Source organism: Penaeus monodon, chromosome 44, assembly GCF_015228065.2.
Source record: "Penaeus monodon isolate SGIC_2016 chromosome 44, NSTDA_Pmon_1, whole genome shotgun sequence".
Classification (NCBI taxonomy): Eukaryota; Metazoa; Arthropoda; class Malacostraca; order Decapoda; family Penaeidae; genus Penaeus; species Penaeus monodon.
Genome location: NC_051429.1, coordinates 1,407,867 through 1,418,552, shown reverse-complemented (window position 1 = coordinate 1,418,552; position 10,686 = coordinate 1,407,867).

The window sequence follows — 10,686 nt, the reverse complement described above, 5'->3', positions numbered from 1 at the left end:
CTAAAACTAATTAAACAAGAACCAGTGAAATATAACAATGTACCTTTAATCAATCTTACATAACCTAAAACTAATTAAAATTGAGGGATACATAACTGGTAACCTATGGATAAAGACCAAGTGAGTGAGGTATATAGACGAAATTTTGGGTCATTCTAACTTCACATCCCTTGCGCTCATTATAACAGTCTCACATTCATACATTCACAAACACACACAGAGGGAGGCACACACACACACAGGCGCGCACACAGACACACACACACACACACACACACACACACAGGCACACACACACCCACACACAAATATACTCATTACACTGGCGCACAAAGACACATACACACACGATTCAAGGCTGAAAGAATCTTCATTATACTTCCAGAGGGAATTTCACATATACAATGAGAACACAAGGACATTGAACTGTCCACTTTCGTTTTAGAGAGTTTTGTTACATACAAATGCCTCTACGTGTGCTCAGCGAGCAGTTCGCCCTATTGACCAATCTTGATTTTCCCATTCCTGAATTGGCGGGAAAAATATTTACTTTTTATTTTGATTTTTTATCTATTTTATTTTATATTTTATTATTATTATCATTTGTACTATTAATATTGTCATTGTTATTATTCTTATTCATATTATGACTACTAAATTGTTATAAAATATTAATAACACCAAAGACAATATAATAATAGAAATGAAGCTTTAAAAAAAGGAAAAGGGAAGACAGATGAGATTGGTAAGACTAACAGCTGACTCCTTGGTGACTAAGCCCTTGTAGTGTCATTTATGTGTAAAAACAACTGATAAACTTATTCTTACCACCCGCTTACTTTGGGTTAATACTATGACTACACAGTGTTCAATTTATTCTACATTGCTTCATTCTTAACCTGCTATTGCTTAGTATAAATTTTAAACAGTTTAAATTAAATCGAAATCTTGGCACATGTTATGTAACCAACCTGTGTGTACTTCGTACCACTGACGTTACCACAGGATGACGTCAATAAAACATGGTGTTTTGAAGGTTGTAGAATTTTATCTTAGACGCTTCATGTATTGTTTGTATCCGTTTTATCCATTTATTCTGTGATTATGTTTGCCATTTGAGGGAAATTCGTAGACTCCCACGAAACTGTAGTTTAGGTCTGTGTCTAGAGCAGAATATTAGCAGGACATTATTATTAGGTCTACTACTATTGCTGCTGCTGGAAATATTGTTTATGTGTGAATAAAATACATCTCAATCATTTCTTTTATGCAAACCTTATCATTCACACACACAAAATGATAAAATTGAAAAGATACACATAATTTCACTTTCAAATACTCATAATGAATTACCATTGGATTCCATGATTGCTCATGTTGTAATCATTGAAATCTAATGAAGTTAATGAAGTGAAAAAAATAATGATAATAAATAAATAAATAAAAGCGTTTTTTTGGTAACTCAACCTTTTCGGGATCTCAGTAGCAGATGTTTCAGAACAGGCATGTGTACACGATTTTTTTTTTCAGTGCACTAATGCGGTCCAAGCTAAAATGACACAAGATAATTTCCGTTGTTCTTTTGAAACTGCAACGTATAGTATCTATCTCGTAACTCATGTTTCTTCTATCTCTCTCTCTCTCTGTCTCTCTCTCTCCCTTTCATTAGATTGTCCATTGGAATTAATGGAATATATGCTGTGTCTTCATAATGTGTAGATACAGAACACGGAGTGCCCGTTTGCATTATCAGTAATAACATACCACTGTCTATTTTCTGACGTATCGATTTTTCACCGTTCACCGAAGATCACACGTTTATTTACATTTTAGTCATATAATTTTTTTTACACCCATTGCAAAAGGGGGAAAAAGTAATATGTTAATATTTATAATTATTATGATTTTATAATTACAGTATAGTTTCATTCCATTTCTTACAGTGGATATCCTTGGTGTGAGATGCTCTCTGTTTTATTTTGCTTCTAAATTATCCCCTGTGTGCAAGGATAGACCGGGGTTACCATCTAATGGCGGTGGGGGATTTGAAGGCGAGTCAGCAAGATTGCTAGACGAGATCGTTACCGCTGAGCCACGTAGCACAGGGAACGGAAGCCATCCAATTGATTCGTCTCTGAAAACATGACGAGAAAATTCGGTCGAATTGAAGTGGATCCTAACATCCTCTATTTTTGGAGCTAAATACTTTTTTCTTTCTTTTTCATTCTAATCAGCTAGTTCTTAACACTTATCATTCAACATTTATTATTATTATTATGATCATTATTATTGTTGTTGAAATTGCCTTCAACCGCATCTCAGTTTTTAAAGAAGACTTTAGAGCACTCTGATTCGCTAATTCTCTATTTTCTCCCTCAAACAGAAGCTTCTTAATGTTCATCGTTCAACGTGTTTTCATTATTTTAAATTAATTTTATTGCCTTCAGTGCATCAGACTTTGGAAAATGTCCAAACAGTAAGTGTAGATATAAGAAAAAAATCAAATTTAAAAGGAAATCCGTCTCCTTATCTCAGTCACTTGCTCTTTCTCTCTCTGTGTGTGTCTGTATGTGTCTGTCTCTGTCTGTATGTATTTCTGTCTCTGTCTCTGTCTCAGTCTCCATCTGATTTGTGTCAGTACATCTGTCTATCTATCCATCTCTTTCATCTGCACATTATCATCACATAACGAAGAGAAAGAAGACTGAAACACCGCAATTTTTTGCCATGGATTGTCTGAACGGGTTCCCCTAACAGGCACCCAAAGTCCTGAATCTTGGTCTTGGTCCAGGACACCTCAAGGCCTAAGGGCTTCGCCTCATTGCTAAATGCATCAAGAGCCGCCGCCAGTGACTCCAGGGACCTAGATAGGAATGCAACATCGTCGGCAAAGTCAAGGTCTGAGACTTTGATATTGAATAGTGTTTCTCCACACTGACTTTGGCTGTAAACTCTGCCCATTATCCAGTCCATACAGGTGTTGAAAGTTTGGTGCAAGGACACAACCTTGCCTCACCCGTGAATTAACAGGGAACAAGTTTGACAAACCCCCACCACACTTTACAGCACTTTCATTACTGGTATAAAGGATTGTTATTAGGCCAAAAATCTGCATCGGAATTCCCCTGAGTCTCAGGATTCATAGCTATTCCCGATGCACCGAGACAAAAACCTTCTTGAGGTCGATGTAGGCTGCAAGCAACACATGACCATACTCACGTGGCATTCCACATTACTCGAAGCGCTAGATTCAGTCTATTGTGGACTTGCCAGGAGTGAATCCAGACTACTCCCCAGTTTCTCTGATGACCTCAGTAGGTGGTTGTCGGATCTGTTTCAGCCAGAATGTGGGCGAAAACTTGGTCCCAGTATGCTGGATGGCACTGTTATACACGTAGTTGCTACAGTCCAACGATCCCCCTTTCCCCTTCTAGAGAGGATGATCTGCCATCAACATGTCAAGGGAATGGTACCAGACTGCTGGATGGGAGTAAGGACTATAATTGCAAGCCCAAGCCATAGGTTCACGCCACCTTTAAATTCAGCAGGTTCACAATGCTTTCAGCTTCCCTCTCTTCACATTGTGAGATCGCCATCCTACATCCGTTAGGTAGGAGTCCTCTGCTGAGGGGGTCCGGCACAGTTTTGAATCGCTTACTTCAGCTTAACGTGGAGGGTTACCTGGTACAATTGCTCAAAATCCAGCCCAACGTTCACAAACGCCATCATGATCTGAGATGATCCATCTCCGCTGATTGACTGCAGTCCTCTGCGAGAGCGTCCTTAGAGTTCACTCTCTCAGCTGGTAAGGCAGGCGAGGTTGTTTCCAAGAATGCCTTCACCTCCTCAGAAAGATTCCTGATTGCATTCAGCTGAGCCATGCGACATGCTTCAGTGGCCTCCATTATCTCCAGGGTGATGGATTTCTGCCTTGCCCTCGGCCATATGACAATGGACTCCTGAGCTGCTTCGAGTGTTACGCGCTTGAAGAACTCCTACAGAGCAACTGGGTCCATCAGGTTGTCAAGTTCTGTGAATCAGTCAGAGACTGCCATGGTGAACCCTGCTCCTCTCTTAGTCTGTCCAAGTGAAACACCTTAGAGTGGCCACTGGAGGGATGGAGAGTTTTGAAGCGGACCGGCAGGGTAGCCACAACCAGCCTATGGTCAGTGCCACAGAACTCAGCACTCCGGTAAACTCTACAGTTCTGGAGGATCCTCCATCGCGTGCTAACAAGAATGTTGTCGATCTCCTTGGTCACTATACCCGTATCGCTATACCATGTCCAGCGAAGCGGGTTGGAGTGCTGCTACCAGGAGCCAGACATCCTCATTCTCTGGGACCTAGCAAAGTCCCGGAGAAAGAGGCTGTTCTCTCTGCTGGGATCAGATCCCGAGCCATAGCCAGCTCGGTGACAGCCAGATACTGGATTGAAGTCGCCCAGAGGAATGCGAATACCTTGTCTCAATGCTATCAACCGATGTCACCTCGACTACAGAGGGCTGAAATAGGCTGGAGATGGCTATGGCTACACCTTGGTGGTGGTGAGGCTAGCCAGTTGTTTCCAGCTGCAAGCGAGAAGGCATGCAAGCACTTAACACTATCTAGGCTACCAAACCATCGCTTCACATCACCTTGTGCATGAAGACCAACCCAAATAATAATTAAAATTATATATATATATATTGTATCATATCATCTCTCTGTCTCTCTCTCTCTTTCCCTCTTTCTCTCTCTTTCTCTCTCTCTCTCTCTCTCTCTCTCTCTCTCTCTCTCTCTCTCTCTCTCTCCCTGTCTCCCTCTTACTCTTTCTCTCTCTCTCTCTCTTCCTCCTCTTACACATTTCCCTTTCTTCTTTTGACCTCTCTCTCACTCACTCTTACTCTCTTGCTCTTCCTCACTCTCTCTCTCTCCCTCTTGTTTTTGCTATCCCTCTCTACCTTTTGTTTTCTTGATTTATTGATTTTATTACGTTATATTAGGTAAAAATTATTAATTTAGGTTAAGTTAGAAAGGTTAGGTTGGATTGCTAGGTTAAGTTAGAATCGTAAGGGTAGGTTAGGCTAGAAAAATTATGTTACGTTAAGTTAGAATATTAATTTTAGGTTAGGTTAGGTTAGTTAAATTTAGGTTAAAAAGCTTATATAAGGTTAAATTGGTTGGTTAGGTTAGAATCGTTATTTTAGGTTAAGTTACATTTAGTTTAAGATTTGGTTAGTTTCAAATGGTGATGTTAGGTAAGAATCGTAAAGCTAGGATTGTTATTTTATGGTAGAATTGTTAATTTAGTTTAGTTTTGAATCGTTATTTTTGGTTAAATTAGATTCTGATTATATAGATTAGGTCAGATTTGGTTAGCTTAGTTAAGTTTAGGATAGTTTAGGCTTTGGTTAGGTGTAGGTTACAGTTAGATTAGGTATGGCATATTTCGTATAGGTGTAGGTTAGATTAGTTGAGATCTAGATTAGGTTAGGTTTTGGTTGGGTTAGGTTAGGTTTAGGTTCAGGTTAGGTCAGATTAGATTTAGGTTAGACCAGGTATGGGTTAGACTAGTTTAGATTAATTTTAGGTTTCGTAAGGTAACGTAAATTTATATTGTTATGTTAAATTTGTTTAGAATGGTTTGGTTAAGTAAGAATTGTTAGGTTAGGTTATATTATAGGGATAGAATAGGTTGCAAATGATAGGTTAGGTTACATTGACATTATTAGGTTAGATTAGGTTAGGTTTAGGTTAGGTTAGGTCAGGTTTAGGTTAGAAAAGTTCGGTAATACTCAGGCAATTAGATTAGGTTTTATTTAAAGTAGACAGGTAAAATCAGTTAATAAGGTTTGGTTTAGGTTAGATTACAGTTGGATAAGTTTAATCTAGGTTTAAATTGGGTAATGTTTAAATTGGATTAGATTAGGAGTTGGTTTAGGTTAGGTTAGGTCAGGTTTAGGTTAGGTTAGTTATGGGTTATGTTTAGCTTAGACTGGTTAGGTTACAATCATAAAGTTACGAAAGGTTAGAAATATTAAGCTAGAATATAATTGTTATTTCGGTTTAGGTATAGGATGGGTTAGGTTAGGTTTAGGTTGTTATATATGGGATAGGTTAGTTTAGGGTACTTTTAAATTCGAATACTTAGGTTGGAATTGTAAGGTTAAGAAAGGTTAAAAATGTTAAGCTAGGGTAGGATCATTATTTCGATTTAGGTATGTGATGGGTTAGGATAGGTTTTTTGGTAATTTTATAACTGGGAAATTAATTTTGGGAAACCCTTTTAAAAGTAATTAGTTAGTTAAAATGAAGGTTAGGAAGGTTAAAAATATTAAGTAGGGACAATCGTTTTTTTGCTAGGTTATGTAAAAAAGAAAGTTGGGTTAGGTTAAAAAGGGGTTATTTTTTTTGGTATTTTAGGATGAATATTAGGTTGGATCATAGTTTAGTAAATGTTAGAAAGTTCATTTGGGTTTTAAGCTTTTAATCTATTTGGGTTTGGGGTTAGGTTGTTTGGGGTTTAGTTTAGGTTAAGATGGTTCATTTAGGTTAAAATCGAAGGGTTAAATTTAAAAGCTGGGATATAGGTTAGTTTTGGGATCGTTACTTAGTACAAAGGGTTTTTAGGTTGGGTTTCGGGAATTTTTAAGTTAGATTGGGTTTTTTGTTTAGATTGGATAAGGAAAAAATGGGCATTAAAATTTTTTAATTTTAGGAACTTTAAAAAGCTTTTGGACATAAATTTAGTATAAAGAAACTGATCACCGCAGTGTTGTTTTTTGAAGCTTCAAAAAATAATTTTGTGTGGAAAATAAATTTTCCTTTTTTGAAATGTTTTTTTATAAATTGGATATTAAATTTTCAACGAGATATCTCACCAAAAGGAAACGACAGCAATTTTTTGGTTTTGACTGTGGTTTTTAAATTCTTTTTTTTTCCCTTTATCATTGTCTATTTTTAAAAAATTGGATTTGTTTTTCTATGATGATTACATTATACCTTTCTCGTGTGTTTCTTTCCGTAAAAAAATATAAAATAATAATAATAATAATAATAATAATATTAAAAATTAATAAAAATTTTAAAAATAGAAAAAAATATAAACTGGGGGTTTATTATAAATATAAATATAAAAAATTATTATATATATATATATATATATATATATATATATAATTATATACAACAACACATTTCATTTTACTTCTTTTTTTTTTTGGGAAATGCACTATTGAGTCGAAAAATTTCGGAGCAGGATAGAATCATTCTATGTGTCTTAAAGTAGGCAAAACTTATCTGCAAAAAAAATTGTATAACTAAATCATATACACGGTCCAATAATTTTTAAAACAAAAACGTTTCCATTTCATTCCGATTTACGTTTTGGGGAATATAATTCTTGCAATCTTGTGTCGCTCTACTTAATAACGAGTCGAATTCCCGTGTACGGAAAACCGAAAATCATTAAAAGTAAATTTATGGTGCTTTTTTTTGTACTGTTTTATTAGTTTTATTTTTTTGTTCAGGGTTAGGGAAATTTCTTAGGGTTTTGTTATATCTGTTGGAGTTACGTTTTGGTTATTATGTTTGGTTTTGGGTTAATTTTGGTTTGGTATGTTGGTTTAGGGTTGGATAGTTGGAGTTAGGTTTTGGTTTTGCTCATTTTTTTATGTTATGTAGATATGTTAGGGGGTTTTTTTGGGGTTAAACTATATAGATTTTTTGGTTTTTTAAGTTGGATATGTTAGGTTTACTTAAATTAAAGGGAAATTTTTTGGTTTAGGTTTAGGTAGGTTTTTTTTTTGTTTCGGGTAGGAAAACAGTAGACATCTTTTAATGTTGTTTTTTGGCCTTTGGAGAAAATTTTGTGTGTGTTGTGTGGGTGTGTGGGGGTGTACTGTATAATGCAACAAACCCCCAACCAAAAACACACACCCCCACACCACACCCACACAGAAAAATTAACATATATATATATAAAATATAATAATATATATATATTATATAATATATATATATATATATATAATATGTATATATATATATAATATATATATATATTTATATATATATCAATATAATATAAAATAAATAAAATAATATATATATATAATATAATCAGTATTATATATATATATATATGTTACCACAACACACACACACACAAAACCCCAACAACACCATACCCCCCAAACACCCACCACACATATATTATATATTATATATATATATATATATAATATATATTATATATTATAAATATATATTATATGATGTATATATATCATATATATATTTTTAAATATTTTATATATTATTAATATTTGGTTATTATGTAAAATATAATAATTGCTAGCCAGGGGGGTCTTGGTCTCGTGCAAACATTTTTTAACATGAAAAGAAGACCGGGGCATGTTTTTAACATAAGGGGCCTGGGAAAAACAACGCAGCGGCTGTAGGGAGGGCGGAGGAACAACCATGTGAGACGGATTTGGGGGCGCTGCTCCTGTGAAGCCCTCGTGTGTGCCCTTGTGACCTGAGATAACCTTTGTGTTGCCCGTTATAAGCGTATTGTGCGTTTTGCATGCTGGTTTCCCCCTGTATTGTGCCTATAAAAAAGTGTAGGGGTAAAAATTTGTGAAAATAAAGGAAAGACTGCCCCTTTTGTGTTTACTCGTGACCTGCCTGCCCTTGGCTTTTCCTCTCGTGGTTCTGGGAGCTGGTGCTCGGTGCCTCTTGGAGCTGTTCAGGTTCCGACCCGTGGAAAACACGCCGTCTCCCTGCCTGCCTTGTTTGGGGGAAAGGAGCGAGGGGCCCCCGGCCCTAACAATGGTGTCAGGGGGGGATTTGTGATATTTGATCAGTAAGACGCCGATTTATCTGCCAAAAGAGGGCGGCACCATGGGGGAGAGGAGGCTTGTGAGGCAGGCACGAGTGAGGGACCCCGGCCAAGGGACCTGATCCTCCCATCTGGCCGGGTATGAGGGGGAAAGGGCCCAAAAAGGGCAAAGAGAGGCACAGAGGCACGCGACGCGCCCATCTCGCGAGATGCGGGAAAGGGAAGGCGGGGAAAACATTCGCCGATTTGTTGAGGTGTTTACAGAGCAATTTTGCTTTGTGAAGAGGGAAACCGCTACACCGAAAAGGCCCTGCAACAGCGTGAAGATGTGATGGGGAGGTGCAGCCTAAAAGGGCGAGGTTCGGGCCGAGGGAGGAAGTGAAGGGGAAAGGGGGCGCAAGGAGAAACGTTGCAAGGAGAAGGCAGACGGGGTTTCTGGCAAAGATGCCAGAGTGCAGATTTACTGGGGTCTGTGCGGGAAAACCCCGGGGGCCTCGCAGGTCGTGTCGCAGCCGTGGTCGCGCGAAGGCTGGGGACCCATGGGAACCGCCCCTTTTGGGGTAAGGTGGCGCAAACTCGACCGGTAAACCCCCTCATTGCTTCCCCACCCCCTTCCTCCCCCCCCAGGCGTGTTATTTCCGGAAAGCGTTCTCCCCCCCTGCACCCCCTCGGCCTCCAGCATTCTTGAAGGGAAGCCACTGAGACGAGGGGAAGGTGGCCTGGGGGCTTTGTCGCCAATTTTGAAATGCTGGCTTTGCCCGGGGCTGGAGCCAGGAAGAAAGGCCCGCAGTGGGCAGGCTAAGGGGCCCCGGGGGGAAAGTTTTTTGGGGCATCTCGCCATCCCAAATGCCCTTACACCAGGGGGGGAGGTTTGAAACGCCGTTTTGGGCACCACCACCGGGCGGAGGATATCGGGCGGGGGAAAGAAGGGACTCTGACGAGGTGGACACTGTCCCGTGGCGCAGGAGTGGAGGGCTGGTAAGGGGTCGTCCCTGCGCTGCGGAAGAGTGATCGTGATCCTGGCCCGCGATTTCTTTGTTGACGCTTTGCAGGCCCGGGCAGCTGCAAATCACGTCAAGCAGGCGCACCCTGGGGACCTGAAGGGGGCGCTGGCCAGGGCCTTGGATTTTTGGGGCCCTTTCCCCTAAAGGGAAACCAGGGCTGGGGCCACTGCTCCCCCGCCGGACCTCTGGGGCCGGAAGGCTAAAGTGGAGAAAAAGGCACTGGGAAAGTGACCCCGGCATTTTTTAAAGGCTTGTTGGGGCTGCGGTAAGGAAAGGGCATGCTATCGGTGTCGAGGGAGCGGAGAACACGTCCCCAAACCGGACGGATTCTGATGCCTTCCAGCATGCTGAAAGGGGACTTGGCGGGTATGGTCCCACCGGCGCATGCCCAAAGGTAAGGAAAATGGTACAGGCGGAAAAAAAAACTTGGAAGGTGGGAAGGGGCAGAAACCCACCCGCCCTGGTTTCCCCGGGGCCCCGACTTGGGTAAGCTGCTGTCGAACCACAGAGCAGGTGGAGGGCTCTAGTGGAAACCCGCCGCCTGACATGGACAGGGGGGCTGAGAAGACCCTAGTGCACCCTGATATGTCCCTATGGACTTCCAGACACACCCAGAGACTGTGTGGTGTCAGGGGGCATTGTGGAGCTCAAGGGGCCGGTGGGGTTTTTGGCGGGGGCACGGTGCAGAGGCTACCGGTTATGTGGCCAACTGGCAGCACTGCTTCTGGGCCTTGACACCTCGCAGAGAAAGGGCGTGTGTCCCTTGGACGGAAGCGGTGAGGGTGCTGGTGAAGATTGCCCTTGTTTCCAGAGTTGGCGGGGAAGGTATTAGGCTGAGGACTGCACTTTGCCCCCAGGACA